The 16,875-nt window shown below is 40.2% G+C and overlaps 1 pseudogene; it reads right to left on the bottom strand.

The window, feature by feature from the left end:
• Window positions 1-282: 282 nt before the first annotated feature.
• LOC120371023 lies at window positions 283-2,234 on the bottom strand (annotated as a pseudogene).
• Window positions 2,235-16,875: the final 14,641 nt, after the last annotated feature.

Raw genomic sequence — 16,875 nt, forward strand, 5'->3', positions numbered from 1 at the left:
ATTCTTTTGTAGTCATTTGGTTTTCAAATAAAAAATGTGTTATTTATGCTCAAATATGTTTTATTTTATAAAACAAAGCAAAAATACAAATTTAAAATAACTTGAACTAACAATTTCTAACTGGAAAGCGCGTATAAAGTAGTAGAAAAATCAAATGCGAGAGTCAAAATTAAAAACAGTGTTCTACTTAAAAAAACCTGTTTTTATATATACACAAACAACAAACAAATTAGATTTTTACTAGGAAAATCTATTTTTATAAACAGAAACACACATTTGGATTTAATGGGATTAGTGTTTCTGCCTTTTTCTATCACAAATTCTCTTAATATTAGGAATAATGGTGGAAAGTTGACTCCTCATGTCAGGTGCAGCATCAAGTCTATTCCTATATTTGGTTTTTGTTGGAGTATAATATGAAAATCCCATCTCACACAAATAAGTTGTAGCAAAAGGAAGGAGCACTTGAACTGCACGTTTAGCCACATTAGGATACTCTTCTATTAGGCTGCTCCAAAAATTATTCAGCAGAAGATCCTTAAACTTTTGTTTCAAATCAGAGTCAGAAATTAAGTCAATTAGGCTTTCATAATCGTGCGCAGTAAAGCCGACTGGTTTGGCTGTAATTACAAACAGATTTCGAACCCAAGCATTATCATCAGTAGTTGTAGGAAAATATTCTAATAAAGAGGCCTGCAAGTCACGAAAGTGCTGTAAAATGGTGCTGGAAACTTCTTCATGGGCCGTAGAATTTATATCAGTCAGAAATTCATGTACTGTAGGGAAGCAGTCGAAGTTATTCTGTTCTACAGAAGATGCCCAGAATTCCAGTTTCTTTTTTAATGACGAAATTTTATCCATTATAGTAAAAATGGTCACATTCTTCCCTTGCAGCAACAGATTAATTTCATTTAATTTTGAAAAAATATCTGCAAGATATGCAAGTCTCGTTAGACATGAGGAATTTGTCAGACAATCATTAAATTTTCATCCTGAATTATCTGAAGTGAAGAATACCAGTAGTTCACTACGAATCTCAGAAAGCCTCACAAGCACTTTCCCTCTGGATAGCCACCTCACTTCCATATGTAAAAGAAGCGCTTTGTGCTGACTACCTATTTCCTCACACAAAATTTTAAATAACCTGGATTGAAGTGGTCGAGATTTGACAAAATTGATAATTTGTACTGCTTCATCGAGCACAATTTTCAGATATGCTGGTATTTTTTTAAATGCAAGTGCTTGTCTGTGTAGAACACAATGGCTCTTAGTGCTTTCTGGTGCCACACTTATGATTCGCGTTACAGCTCCCTTCATCTTCCTGATCATTGCCCGAGGACCGTCAGTACATACATCAATACATTTACCCCAACTAATTTCATGCTTTCTGATAAAATTGTTGATGCAGTTGAATATTTCTTCTCCAGTTGTGTTGCTTTGCAGGGATTCACATAAGAGCAGGTCCTCTTCAATAATATTATTAAATCTATATCAGACAAATACTAGTAGCACAGCAAGTCCTGAAACGTCAGTGGCCTCATCTAGCTGCAATGAATACTCATGGCAAATTTTCTGTCGGCAAACTAGCTCTTTTTCTATTGATATTTCTATCAATTTTTTTACCAGACTGCTCGCTCAACATGCACGTTACAATACCTTTCACGCAAGGCTTGATAAGCGTTTCTCCAATAGCGTGAGCTTCTCCAGCAAGCGCTATATGGTAACTTACTTGATAAGATGCCTCTGTTGCACTTTTGTTGTCTGTTTTAGCAATTTTAATCATTGAATGTTTACAATTTCCAAGTGAGTCACACTTCCTCTTGAAAAAACTTTTTTTGTCTTTGTATTCAGCACACTTGGTTTCCAAATCCCTATGAAGTTTAGCAAGAGCCAATGAACTGTTTGCTAGTATTCTGTTGCACACGACACACTGCTCATCAGGAACATCTTTATTTCCAACACACGTAAAACCAAAAGACAAATAATTTTCATCATACTTTTGTTTCAGTCTTTTAACACCTGCTTCTTCTTGTTTTTTTTATATACTTTGGTGGAAATTCTTTCACCTTGGATAACTTAATAGTACTAACAGATGTTTCAGCAACAAAAGACTGTGATTGTTCATCCTCACTTTGAAGTGTCACAATATTTTGCTCGTTTATTTCTGCCATAGTTGGAGTACCAGAATAACTTGCTTTTTGTTTCAAAGTTCCTTCTTTTAGCCACAAATTCATGGTGATTAGGTTTAGTAACAATATTTAGAAATACTGATTTTTGTCAAATTTTGTTTGTCACAAATATTTATATTGTTTTGAGTGAAGCTAGGTTAGTTGTGCTTATGACACACACGGTAAAGACCCACAAGTTTGAATATGTTATATTCAACATGGCGTAAAGAGAATGGTGTGTGCATACTACTGCAGTTCGTGCAGCCGCAAGCAGAAGGGGTATGATGTCATTAACTGAAATGTGCCCGAAAGGGATGGACATCAACATGCTTGTGTGCCGCGTTCTCTTTACGCCATGTTATTCAATCCGAGATCTATCAATAACCGGGGAAAGAGTTTTATGTTAAATTATAGTCATTCAAAAAGAGTTGTAAACTATGCTTCAAATATGCCAAATTTAAAATTAAAAAAAAAATTAAAGACCCTTTTTTTAAAAATTATGATTCTTTGACAGAACACCTATTCACATCGTGCGGAACACCAGTTTGGGAAACACTGACTTAGAGCATTCCTTAGGCTGTTCTACATTTACACTAACAGCCGTTTCAGCCACTGTCTGGCACAGCATGAGGGAAACATCAAAGTGGCTAATGTACTGGGACAAGGATAATCTGTAAAGGACAAGCAATCTGTAAAGGGTTAACAGGTTCCTGCCTGTCCTGCTCGGGAAGGTCATAAAAGGAAGGGGAAGCTGTGGCAAAAGGGAATAGAGAGGAAGGAGTGTCCTGTTCCCTCCTGATGGTTAAAGCAGAGAAAACCACTGGCCATTATTGCCCTGTGTTCTTCAGTTGATTTGATTTTTATTTTGTGATGTACTTTGTGGACAATAAAACTAGCTATGTGGAAAGGGCCTTAACAGACCAATGCCTGAAGCTTTATTTCCCTTCTCTGGCTGGTGAAACTGCCCACCAGCTTAGAGGTATCCTTCCCCCAACTCTCATTAGTTGCACTGAGTGTAAACTTGACACAGATGAAGATCAGACTCATTATATCTAAAAACATAGTAGACCAAACCCAAGCTGAACTCTACACTAAGAATAGCCTTGCCAGAAGCAGTATATAAAGACCTGCTGAGTACAAGTTCAGGTTCCGATTTGGCACTGGAAACCAGAGGAGTGGTCACTAAAACTGAATGATAGACTGAGGGTGGTTTTTTTTTTAAATAACAGCTGCTCTGTTTTTTCTCTTACTGCAGTTTTATTTTCGTTGCATTATTGTACTTTCATCTTGATGACATGGCTATTATTTTATAGCAGTTTCAAGCAGTTAATTAATGAACTGCACACAAGCGACATGACACCACCTTGCCCAATTATCGCTGGCATCTAGTTTTATGGTACAAAGTACTGCCGCTTTGTGAATTGTCTCAGATTGCAAATTGACTCTGGAAGCAGTTATTTTAATAGCCAAAACAATACATCAATAGTGCTTTAGTGGTGACACGCACCAACAGCAAATTACCATGCCTGATCTCATGGACTTCACCAAAGAACTTTGAGACATCTGATAAAACCCCTTCGTTCTGTGGTTAAGCATTTCTCTTTTGTGTGCCACAAAATCTCATGAATTGCCATACTAATGGAATCCCATATTAACTGGCAATCACTGTCTGTAATGTCTGTATGTTAGAGCATTAGGGAGCAGCGAATGAGGGAGGCCTAGGATATGAAAAGACATAGGGTCAGATTCACCTAAGGATTGTGCTGACTACATAACAGGAAAATATTGTTAATTACTAGAAACCAAACACGGTAAAAGAATAATATTTTAAGGTCAGATTGTGGCTGGCACTGGGTTTTCAAGGAAGGGAGAGGGTACAAGGGGCCCCTTACAATCCATGCCTGGACTCAGAAAGTACAAAGACTGCAGGACAAGTGCTATTGCCAGTGACAGCTACCCTAAAAGGTTGGAGAAGGTGGAAAAGTGAGTAGGTCCCTGGCCCTGCCCTTTCTGACTCCACCAAGCAGAAGCTCTAGCTGACTATGGATGACACGTTGCATCTGCTTGGAAGCTCTGGGATCCACTGTGTTCTGCACTGACCCTATGCATGACTGTGATTTAATGCCACAATATGAACAGGTGTCCATCTCAATCTACTGTACACACTATGTGAAGTACCCACACTATGAGAAGTCCAAACTCACCCCCTTCCTGGGGTTTGGCTTCATTTAAAAAAATCAACCCACATGCTAGCATGCTGGTGACATTCACCTCAAACCTTCTCCCCCAGGTTGTCAGCTACTAAAGTTCTTCCATCAGGACTACTCATTCCACACCCTAGGTCCTCTCTCCCCAGAAAAGCTACTGTAACTTTCACCAGTGACTCAGAAGAGCACACTTACCAGTGTCCAAGCAAGAGGAACATCTGTGAATAGTGTAGGGGTATTTCAGGCAAATGCTCCCAACTTGTTAAATTCACTTTAGACTCCAATGCTCACTCAATTCAACTCTTAGCTATGTTTGTATTTATAATGCTATAAATGCAGAACATTATCCCCACCTTGTTATTTTTATGTGCTACATTACAAATATAACATCAGCTATTTACTTCCAGTGTTCATGGGAAAGTTCCATCAACTAAACTGGATAGAAATATTGCTAATTTTCTTCCTGACACTTTATTCTACATGTTTAATGAAACATATGTGTTTTCTTTAATTAATTTCAAACTAGTGCACAAATTACCAATTATAAATAAGCACAGAATATGCTATAATTGAAGAACAAATTTGTCTCCCAAATTGTAGTACATACACACACAGTATCTCTCTCTCTCTCTCTCTCACACACACACACACACACACACACAGCTTTTCCTATATGAAAAATACGGAGATGAAAACAATGAAAACAATCAAGGTTTCTGTTTTGAAATGAAGTACTTGCATAAGCATATCCTTATTGTAATGTGACTCTGCATGTCAGCATTGTCTGTATGTGAAGAAAAAGTCAGATGAATTGATTTCACTGAGTTTAGCAAAACAACACCCTAATTACTGATGGGCTATGAGAAACCTCCAGAAGTTCAGGGTTCACCCTTGATAAACATCCAAAAGTTCACATGCTTTTCTGAACCTTTAACAAATTTCTGACCAACCTGAAGAACTCCTGTTCACAGCCATGGAACCTCTTACTCATCAACATTCTCATCCAGGCCCACAACAATCTTATTCCTCCACTATCACCCCCGACCTAACAAAACTTGTCTTCCTGGTGACACTTGTTTATATCTTTGGACTTGTTTGTACATACAAACATTTAGCTTGTGCCAATATGAGGTGTGAAACCACCCCATTGTAGCTGACTGCAGACCAACTGTCTATATGGACCTGGGCTGCCATGCATTAATAGTTCGTTAACGTGCTTTGATTTAGTCGTCTTTGAAATGGGAACTGTTAATGCACATCAGCAGGGTCCACAAGGACAGTTAGTCCGTGGCAAGCTAGCATGTGGAAGACTCTTACCTTTGCAAGCTAATTGTTCGTGTAGACAATCCCTTAGGTACAAATGATTCCCATTACTTTAGGATCTGAGCACCTGGTGATATCTGCAACAACCTTGTAGGGTAGGGAAGACAATGTGTGGGAGAAAGGAAGTATGATCCCCATTTTATAGATGGGGTTGATGCCCAAAGAGACTTAGGTCTAATCTACACTGGGGCGGGATCAAGCTAAGTTACACAACTTCAGCTTCGTGAATAACATAGCTGAAGTCGACATACTTAGATCTACTTACCGCGGTGTCTTCACTGCGGTAAGTCAATGGCTCATACTCTCCTGTTGATTCCGCCTGTGCCTCTCACCCCAGTGGAGTACCGGAGTCAGTGGGAGAGCACTCAGCGGTCAGTTTATTGCATCTAGACTAGACATGATAAATCGACCACCGCTGGATCGATCACAGCTCGTCGATCCAGTGGGTAATGTAGACATGCCCTTAGTAACTTCCCAAAGTCATACAGGAAGTTTGTGGCACAGCAGGGAATTGAAACCAGGTCTCCCAAGTCTCAGGCTACTTCTCTAACCATTAGACAATTCTTTCTTGTCCCATATAGCTTTCAGGTTCCATACATACATGCCACTTTTTAAAGCTTAGCTGAAGTGAGGTTGAATCTCTGGTGAAACTCAGTCACTTTGTTTTCAAGTTGTGCGTGTCTCCGTGTGCAGTATGGTTTGGGGCATATCAGGGGCAGAGTGAGCAATGACATAAGGATAGTAAATAAGGAGGTACTGGTGGGTCATCAGAGATACAGCAGCACCTACAATTAATCTTTAGAGGGAAAGAGAATCTCAAAGGCCTGGAAGACAATGAAAAAGACTATTATAATTGGAAGAGGGAAGCTGGAGGCCAGGAAGAGAGGCCAGATAGCTCTGTATGGAACTGGATCTTGGTCTAGGGGAGGGAGGTGACATGGGGGAAGAGAGATGGAGGCAGGAATTGCTCCTGGTCTATTTAATCTTAAAAAAAGATTTGAGTTTTTTTATGGCTACAGAAGACCGAGACCAGAATGTCCCACATGGAATGGTGCAGCATGCTTCCCTCTGTGCTTTTTCACTGTCTCTTTTCCCAATATACTTGCACAGTGGCTTGGCAAAATATTGCTCTTAAAGGAGACTGGTCACTTACCCAGTTTAAAACAGACACCCCATTAGGATTAGACCTCATACTTCACAGGATCTGAATACGTTAAACAGCTCCTCTTTTTACAGGGCTGCTCTGTGATTTTAGTAATGTTGGGTTTTAATATTAAATTATGTTTATTTGGTGGCAGAGAGAAAGAGGTCAAATCTTGCAAGTGCTTGGGGAATTATGATCAAATAAAAGGGATAATAGAAGCTCTAAATCTGAATACACCAAAATAATTCTTAATTCCCAATTGATGGCATATGGACAGAGCAGGCAACTCCATAACCAGTTATCCTGTGGAAGTGGAATTCATACAGGGACTCTGTTTGAAGAATAAATAAACACATGCATGACTGCAAGTGTTTTAAGAAAAAATAATGATCAGAATCTGCTCATGGTTGTGCTTCTAATGCAATTGTTTTAAAATAGCAGAAATACAGGAAGTATATATGCAACACATCTGCTCAAAAATCCCTGCTTTTCAATATGCTAATTCAATTCAGATGCTCTAAATTACTGCTATGTTTGAAGTCACAGTTATGCAGACCTCCACATATCTAAAACTAGAAAGTCTATTTCAGCCTCAGAGATTTTTTTTCTTTAGCTCCTTATTTAATTTATCCTAGCTGCAAAAGGCCTCGATTATTATATAGTTGTCCAGCTATGCCAGAAGGACAGGGGACACTGGCTGTGGTTTAATTAAGCTGCAACTTTATTCCTAAATATCAGGGATTACCTGGCAGATACAAGTGTACAGTACAGGTAATAATTATCATAATCGTTTACATATACCTGGGGTGTGGGGCTGCTGTCAACCCTTCCCCTTTACCCATCCTGGTCCCCAGCCAACATGCTGCTGGGATCTTGCCACCTGCTCCCCACAAATGAGTCTAAAGAAGGGCGGGTTGAATCCATGCTGTACCAGTCACAGAAGCTCCAAATAGCCCCATTCCCCCAGTTTCCACTCCTTTAAAGAATATGTCCTTTAAATCCTTTTCCAATCCATTTTATCTGATCATTGTGTCCCTTCCCTATGGAGTACATGCACTGGACATCCACCACAAGGAGGTGCTAGCAATTAGCTTGGCTGCCTTTCCCCATACCTAGCCTGGTTTCCAGATATCTGCTAATACCCTCTTTAATAACTTTAAATAATCCTTTAACATTCACCTGGGACTTTCTTAGGGACAAAGCCTAGGAGAGAAACCTACAAGTTCTGTATAGGCAGATGATTGCATGGTCCTGCTAACCTATTCTTTAATTCTTGTATAATCTTTTCTTTACAATATGATCCATTTCCATGAAGGACTTCACATTTTTGGATAGCACATGACTTCTTTCCTCTCTAAAGGGGATCCAAGACCTCGCAGTAAACCCATCCCACAAATATGCACCATCTATTTGGCTAGGGTAATTCCAAAGGATCACCCTTAATACCCCCAGCTAAATTGGAGATAGTGCTCTTGTCCAGCCCCCTCATTTGCTACTCGCCTCCCACACCCTGCCTTGGCTCCTGAACGCTGCCCCCAGGGGTCTGCAAGTGGCAGCTAACCTACCCCCATTCTGTTTCCCCTATGTGGCCTTCCCCGACTGCTGTGGCAATTGAGGGCTGCATCGTCCCCAAAACACATTTCACAAGCATGCTTAATTTTGCAGATGCTACGAAAAGAACCACTTTCATTAAATGCCAAGCAAATGTCATTATGGGCCTCAGGAGGGTTTGCTGCAAATGAATAGGCCACTGTCTATGTAACAACCTCCCTCAGGTGCCACTCACACTTCCGCCAGCCATGTCAATCTCCTGTTCTATAATCTGTTTGTTCCAGTGTCCTGGCTCTGAGCAACCCACTGCGCCTTGTAAGCATTTTAGTGCTGAGGAAACAATTTTGGAAGCAATTACCCGGATGACTTGAATTGATTCTCTGTTGACTTCCCCACCCTGAATGCAGCTAGGTCACCACTGGGAACCTTTGCTACCCCAAGATTCATGTTACTTCCCAGCAGAGGAGAATGCATTTAGTAGATAGACAGACCACCCTGGGATCCATCCATTCTGGTCTTGGGTTCAAAACCTTGAACAAGCAGTGAGGACAGGGCAGTAGTATCAGGAGAACAACCTTTCCTTCGATATTTTACCATTTCTACTCCCAGTCTTCCCATTTGGGAGCCTAGAAGTGTACAGGTGTGCAAAACATTTTGTATAAAAAGGTTAACTGAAGATATCTGAACCTGAAAAAATTAGCTTGGGTTGAATGAAAGGTAGAGGTTTGGGTTGGGTTTTATTTTATCTGAATGAGTGTACTACTAGTGCTTAGTTGAATATAAGAATTTGGTAAGGGAGGGTGGTGGAAAATGAGGAGAGTGAGAAGTGGATTAAGCCCCATGATGGCATGTATATTGCCAAAAAAGAAATGTCCTACTTTGAGCAAAAAAGCAGAAAATAAGCATAGAAAAAACAATTCTTCAAGTCTATGGAAAATGTAAAAAGTCACAGATTCAAGATTATTCAAGTTCATACACAGAACAGCTTAGATAAGATCAACCGGATAAAAACCTGTGATATTTGTCATTTTAATTCCGGTAGTGAAGTGTTGTTCTAATTGAGAAGGCCTCAGGGGAATTATATTAATGACATAATGATGGAAACAAAAACAAAGAAAGGATCAGAACTGCTACAAAAAGACAGGAGATTGAAAAAGTCATTAGACGCATGCAGTGGTTATCTTTAAAAGGTTAAGTTTTGCCAACTGTTACTCTAACATAGAATAGCGTTCAAGGAGTCACAATTACCCTATGTATTTCAAGAAAGGAAATGACCATAGTATCTCAGATACCACTTTGTGGTAGCCATTGGAAACCCTTTATAATAATTGTGACAATTTTCTTAAATGGAACCAAACTGTCATACTAGAGTGAGGACTCCTGCAGTGACAGAAAGCCATATCCTTTCTAGAAAACCATATCACTTCCCACCATTAAGTTCCGTGGTACTTTATTGTATATCGCTGTGCCTCATTTTCATATCACTTCTCATTCTTCCACCACAGCCTTGTTGTATTGTCATCTTTGCATTAAACCCTCCCTGTCCCATAAAGGGCGTAATGTGTAGGCCTTATTAAGATACACATTTGTGGAAGAACCCAGAGCTCATTAAAAAGACAAACTTGTATTAGAGCACACTGCGATTCTCAGAGCATTCACAAAATATGAAGCAAATATTGTACTTATAATTGCATTTTAATTGAGCCATATCTGGCATAAAAGATAGTTGCATATGGACTGTCAGCTTGAATAATATTTCAAGGTACATCTTTTAATTTTACTGCTTTTATTGTTACTATTACAGTTTGAGAAAATTTCCCCACAGCTGTTTTTATTTTGTGAAAATCATTCATCCCATGAGCATGACTGTAGCTGTAAGCATTATATAATAAATTCCTATGATCATTAAACACATGTAGTTAAGGACTGTTTTGCATCTATACATGTTTCATTTCCTTGTTTTTTGTTTTAAATTTTCACTCTCTCCTTATTAATTCAATCTATCAACTAGGGCACAAAAGGGAGATCCAAGAATTGGCCCAGTCTGCTGCTCCCCATGTCACTTTTTGTTCTTTTACAGCCTCTTGGCTCCATCCCTGCACACACTGATCTTTCTTCTTCTCCTCCCCTTTGCATATAGCCCCTAGTGACTTTCCAGTCATGCCCTGCTTACATTGCCTGTGCACCACTCTCCCACACAGGTTCCCTGACAGCTTCCTGACTCCCTCACACCAACTGCCTTTTTCTCCCTCTGCATAGATTCCAGTCATTTCATCTTTTCCTCCCCTCCACAGAGTCCCTAGTGGTTTTGTCTCTCACACCTCCTGCTTCCTTACACTATACAACATTCCTACTGACTTTTCCTTGCTCTGTCTGCTCCAAGTCTGACTTCCATTCCTCAGATAAAAACTGGGGGCTTCCCTCCTGCCATCTCTTCTCACACTACTTCTTTCCTTGGCCCCAATCTCTTCTCTCTCTTCCCAGTCTCTCGATTGCTCTTCTTCTCTTCCCAAAGTCTCTAACTGCCATTTTGCCAACCTTCAGAATGAGATTGATATTTAGATGGAAATAACCCACCATTTCTAAATAAAAGAGAAAGCTACCAAGCTTCACCTGGTTTCCACATCAAAACTATGCAAAACAGTATTTTTCCTGATTTCAATGTAAACCATATGTTGCCCCAACCTGTGCCTAAGTTCTCCTGTAAATCATAGAACCAAACAAATTGTTCTATGAATTTGGTCTGAGTATAAACTAAATATGAAATTCAGAAAAAATTGTGTAGTTTCAATATTTTGCACTGATTTACTCCATTTTTTATGAGCACTGAAAAACGCACCAGCATTTTGTTTAGATTTCACTAATTTAGCAATTAACATTTAGCAGCCCAAATGTCTCCTCTCAACCCAAGGATACTAGGGCTATATTTTGATCTATAAGCTCATTGCAATCTCAAAGTTCCTATAACCAAGCTTCTCAATTCTTATATTTTCTGCTGATGCAGGAGCAAGTCAAAACTATGCTGCAAGTGGAAAACCTCCCTCCTCCAAAACCTGCACAATGCTTTCCATTCAGACATCATTTATTGTGCTGTAATTTGTTCCAAGACAATGAGGGAGATGCAAATTCTACAGAGGCATATTAATCTGTAGGTCAAACAATAACAAAATATTGAAAAACTGTCTTAATGTTTTTTTTACAGTGCAGTGGAAAAGCACAGAATTCCACAGAGGGGGGCTGGTGATCCCATAAAGCTAGTGGTTTATTAATGCCACCAAGGCACTGAAACGGAATTTGTTTTATGTCATGTACAACTGTATCAGTGTTGATTATGTGTAACACATTCTTTATGTTTTTTAAAAGGTCTTCATTTTAAGCCCTCTTCCGATGCTCCCTGCTTTTTCCCCATTGGTTTTTAAATGGCAATTGTATTCCAGATGCGGTTTTATATGGCACTTGCAGGCAGCTGCGTTGCTGTTGCCTTTCATTTTTTATTACAATTTTTTGTCAATAATATTAGCCACATTTTTCATTGAAAAGTGAAAGTTATAAATCACTGACTTCTATGGGAGGCAAAGGTGCTCTGTGCTTGCCAAGTGGTGCTCAGAACCTCTTAGGATCAGGCCCTGAATGCTGGTGAAGTGTGGCTAGTTGACAGCAAGTACAGCACTGGCAATGATAGTACAAGCTTTCTCATGCAGCCCCAGCAGTGAGCCTCAACCCCAGCTTGGGGCAACCATCTTTCTGGTGAGGGGCTAATAATAAATGCTATCCCAGCACCAGCCATCACTGATGTTCTTTGGGTGTGGGATAAAAAAACGTAAGCTATTATCACAAGGGGCCAGATTGTGCAATGCCTTGGTGCACAGTGGTGCAAAAGAGGTCTCCCTCTGTTTGCATGGCTTAGGGCTTGTCTACACTGGCAATTTACGGCGCGGCAACTTTCTCACTCAGGGATGTGAAAAAACACCCCCCTGAGTGCAGCAGGTTTCAGCGCTGTAAAGCGCCAGTGTAAACTGTGCACCAGCGCTCGTAGCTACGCCTCTCGTGGAGGTGTTTTTTTAGAGCCAGCGCTCTGCCGTGACTACACAAGCCATGTTAAATCACTGCAGCAGAAGCACTTTAGCGTTGCCAGTGTAGACTAGCCCTTACACTTACAGGAGCAGCCCTATGTGGGTAAGCCCTAGGATATATTGCCTAGGGAGGTTGTGGAATCTCCATTATTGGAGATTTTTAAGAGCAGGTTAGACAAACCCTGTCAGGGATGGTCTAGATAATACTTAGTCCTGCCTTGAGTGCAGGGGACTGGACTAAATGACCTCTCGAGGTCCCTTTAGTCCTATGATTCTATGTTCTAAGGCAAACAGAAATTGCTTGCTGTTGGTTTCCTCCCTGGGAATTTGATGCTGAAAAGGGGGCCTGAAAGAGAAAGAGGTGAAGCTATAGCCCTATCCCTCCTTCTCAGTGGCCTGCAGAGCAGGGCTGGTAGAGCATGTGGAAACAATCCACTACAGCCTGGTGGATGGAACTCATTGTTTACTCCCCACATGTACAGAGCAGCACTGGGAGAGGTTGTGTTACCCAGAGGCATCTCCGCTCCAGTGTTCCCCCAGGGCCAATGAAGTCTCACACTGTTTCTTATGCAGGGCAATTTCATAACTGCCCCCCCCAAATAAATGGAGCATAAACCTCAGCAAAAAGCATAATCAAATACACAGTAGATGTGACTTTAGCTCTTTCTTAAAAAAAGAAGAGTGGTTGACTAATCTCCAAATGCGTTTGGTCCTTTTCTGCTGAGACTGACAAGAAGGATGACAATTAGTTTCAGTTGTGGTTTCTGTGAGTAATATGAGCACCTGTCCAGAAGGAGCTGAACTGAGAGACTTCCAGCTCACTTCACAAAGGCCCCTGAACAGCTGTCATCTGGTAGCTTTCAGACCAGCCAGGTCCAGATTCAAAGTGGTGGCCAAGAAGTGAAGGGCTCCATCTAGATCCCATTAATAAATTTCCCCAAGCTACCAAAGCCCCCTGAGATGAGAAACTCAATGTTAACCTTTTAAAAATGTACGGTTATAGGCTTATTAAGGAAGTGTTGACATTTTAAAAATTATTTACAGTGGTGACATGTTTTCTTATAATTGTTCAGTACCAGTGCTGAGCGACAATAATTTTATGAAATACAGTGACTTACAGCAGAATTAAGCTACTATCTTGTGCTGTATATCTAAAATATTACAGAGTGTACCCAGTAAGTTTCATGAATAAGAATTACTTAATTGGTAGTTGCCCCCTTCCCCACCTCTCTCTGTTATTTAACCAGACTCAACTACAAGCTGGAGCTGAAGGTTTGGGGGAGGGGGAAGGGATAATGCAGTTAAAGCTAATTGTAATCAAGTTATTCCATAGCTGTAGTAATTATAAAGAAAGCTATTGTGTAGCAATTAAAGGAAAAGGGGTTTCTGAAATTGTCTCTAACCCCAGACTGATCCAAGGTTTATATATCCAGAATGCCCAGGGAAAAGATCAGGGTAAGGTGGTTTGTACTGGCAAGAGGTCAAATAAGTTTTGCTCAGTATTCCTTCCCCCCACCATGTCGTCCTTCATAAAAGAAGCCTGAACTTTATTTCTAGAATGCATGGTGTCTTTTTGTACAATATACATCTTTATGTAAGTGTTTTATGTAGAATGAATGCACCAGATTAATTCCCCCACTGCCTAGCTCAAATATTTTCCAAGAGGGAAGGATCAATTCTCAGCTGCAGCAGAACTGCCCCTCAAAGGCTCTGGAGTAGCCTCTGCAGTCCTAGTGCTCTCTGATTTTCAGAGTGAGGACAGAAAGATCTGCACAGTGTAGGATTCTCTGGCTTCTCACTTACCCTGCTTTAAACACCCCCTGTACAATGCCACACAGTGTGCCTCCAATGAACTGTGCTTCACACCTTGCAGGCAGGGCACACCCTCCTTTACACATCACTTGTAATCCTTATCTTGCTCCCCCGCAACTAAACTGCATCAGTTCTGCTGCCAGCAGGCCCTTTGCACCTACAGAGTTGAGGGCAGGATTTGTCCCTGTATGTATATATATTTCATTCAGTTCTTATGCTTACATTTTTAAATGGTAGTTGCTTGCCATTTTACTTAACACTTTTGTGTGCTTAGCAGCAGCAATACCCCCCGCACAAAGGTATGTGACCTATTAAAATGAAAGATTGCCCATTCATGTAATTACAAGTAACAGGAAGCCTGTTGGTGCCTTGTTTGTTAAATTCCATTGACCTCTTTTAAAAAAAAATGCACAAAAAGTCATACTTATTAGTACATCTAGAGCTAAGGGTCCTGCTCTCTGCACATATGTTAGTCATTTACTAAGTTTTTTTCCGCCTTCTTGCTAGAGCTGCAGTGAATTGATAGCCAAATATTCAAACTCTGCTTAAATCCACTTTGGGCTGGCTTGAAAGAGTTTACTAATAACTACTACCATTCTCCTCTTAGGCTTAGGTTCTGGGCCACCATGAGATTATAAAGGGCCTATTTCCGTTCTTTTGGTCATCACCTGCACTGATAAGTGCTACCTTAATGGCAGTGGACAATACTATCTGTGACTCACAGACGATGGGCGCTGAGTAGCATTCAAGTACGTCATCAAGCCTCAGAAAGTGCCAACTGGCTTAGGAAGGATAAGCACATGGGGAAGATAGTGGAGCCATCAAAGGCAGAAGAGTAAAGTCATAGGCTAAATCATGGATTTAACCAACAGCTGCCACAAACCAGAAGGAAGGCAATGGGAAGCCAGCCTCAGTTCTGATGAGAGAAAGTATGACAGAACAAAGGCAAAGCATTGATCCATGTGTGGGGGTGCCGTGAGATCTCCAGATCAGAAGGTGCAACTCCGTGCCATTAAGGAATACAGATGGTAGTTATGATGCTGATATATCAAATCCTTTAGGAAGTACAGTGCCTGTTTGCACCAAGGAAAAGAATGACCTGAAACTTCGTAAACAAATCAGAGGAGGAACATGGACAGTGAGGAGTATGCCTAAAGGGAATCTCAGCATTGTGACCAAAGAATTGGAAAGATGTAAGATATATAGATGTCAGATAGATGTGATGGAATAGTAGAGATCATTTCATGATGATGGATGGATATACAATGTACTACTCAGAATCCAAGAAAAAGGGAGTTACCCAAGGAGTTAACCAACTGAGTGCTTGGACATAACCATATCAGAAATAGAACATCACAATTCATCTTTGAACAAAGACAGTCATTATATTGATCTTACAGGTTAACTCATTTGACATCAGCTGATGATGATGCAATTGATGAGTTCTATGACAAGCTTGAAGAGACACATATTAAAATACCAAGCAATACCCCTTGTAATTGCAGTATGCAAAAGTTGAAAATGTAACTCTCAAAGAAGTAACGGGAAACAATTATTTAGATTTACAAAATGAGAGAGGAAGAAGTTTAGCTGAATTATTCTGCTTTAATCATCCGGGCATTACAAACACAGTTTTCATCCAACATCCTAGACAAAGAGCCAAATCAATTATGCAATGATACAGCAACATTGGAGATTGAGTATCCAATGGACAAAGACTTGTTTCTGAATGCAGACTGTGGGTCAGACCCTCAACTACCAGCCTCAAACAAAAAATTAAAACTTAAAAAGACAAGATATTTGGAAGGACCACTGTTGTTAGATTTGTCCAGAATGGGGTTGAGGCATTGTTACAGGTGAAAAAGGAGAATGACCCAAATGAACTTTGGAAGCCACCAAAGCATACGTTGCAAAAAGTGAGCATACAAGGAACTGAGAAGACAGATCCAAAGGTAGATGAGACTACAGTGAATACATAAAAGCAAAATGCGCAAAACTTGAGAATTATGAAGAGAGTAATAATAATATGTTTACAGTGGTCAGACTTCTTATCAAAATGTTTTTTTCATGATCAAAGAGAATAAAAGATCATAATGGTAAAGTTTTCAGTGATGATGATCATATCATATGCTGGTGGAGAGATTGCTGTGTCAATACGTATGCCTCATTAGAGCCATCTTACAATGCTGGATGTCAGAAAAGAGTACAGACCCACGGCCATCAATCTTATGAGAGGAAGTGGTGCATTTTATTGCAAAAATGAAGCCTGAGAAAGCACTGGGGTACATAAGAGTACAGCAGAATTATTAAAAGTGATTGGTGACCATGGTATTGATCTTAGGTGGAAAATTTGCAAGGATGTATGGATGACTTTATGAAAGACAGGAGACAGGACATATCTTCCTGATATCGCACAGGAACAAAGTTCTGATCTCTACAATCCAGGATCACATGAAGAGATGACAGAAACAGAACTACCACCACCCCAAGCTGGTGTCAGAGTGGGACAAGGCACACTTGATCAAATCATGAAGATCTGTCACATCACTGAAGAATGCAACGAGGATAATCACCCATTGATCTGTTTCATTGACAAC

Source organism: Mauremys reevesii, linkage group 8 (genome assembly GCF_016161935.1).
Source record: "Mauremys reevesii isolate NIE-2019 linkage group 8, ASM1616193v1, whole genome shotgun sequence".
In the NCBI taxonomy this organism is placed as follows: Eukaryota; Metazoa; Chordata; order Testudines; family Geoemydidae; genus Mauremys; species Mauremys reevesii.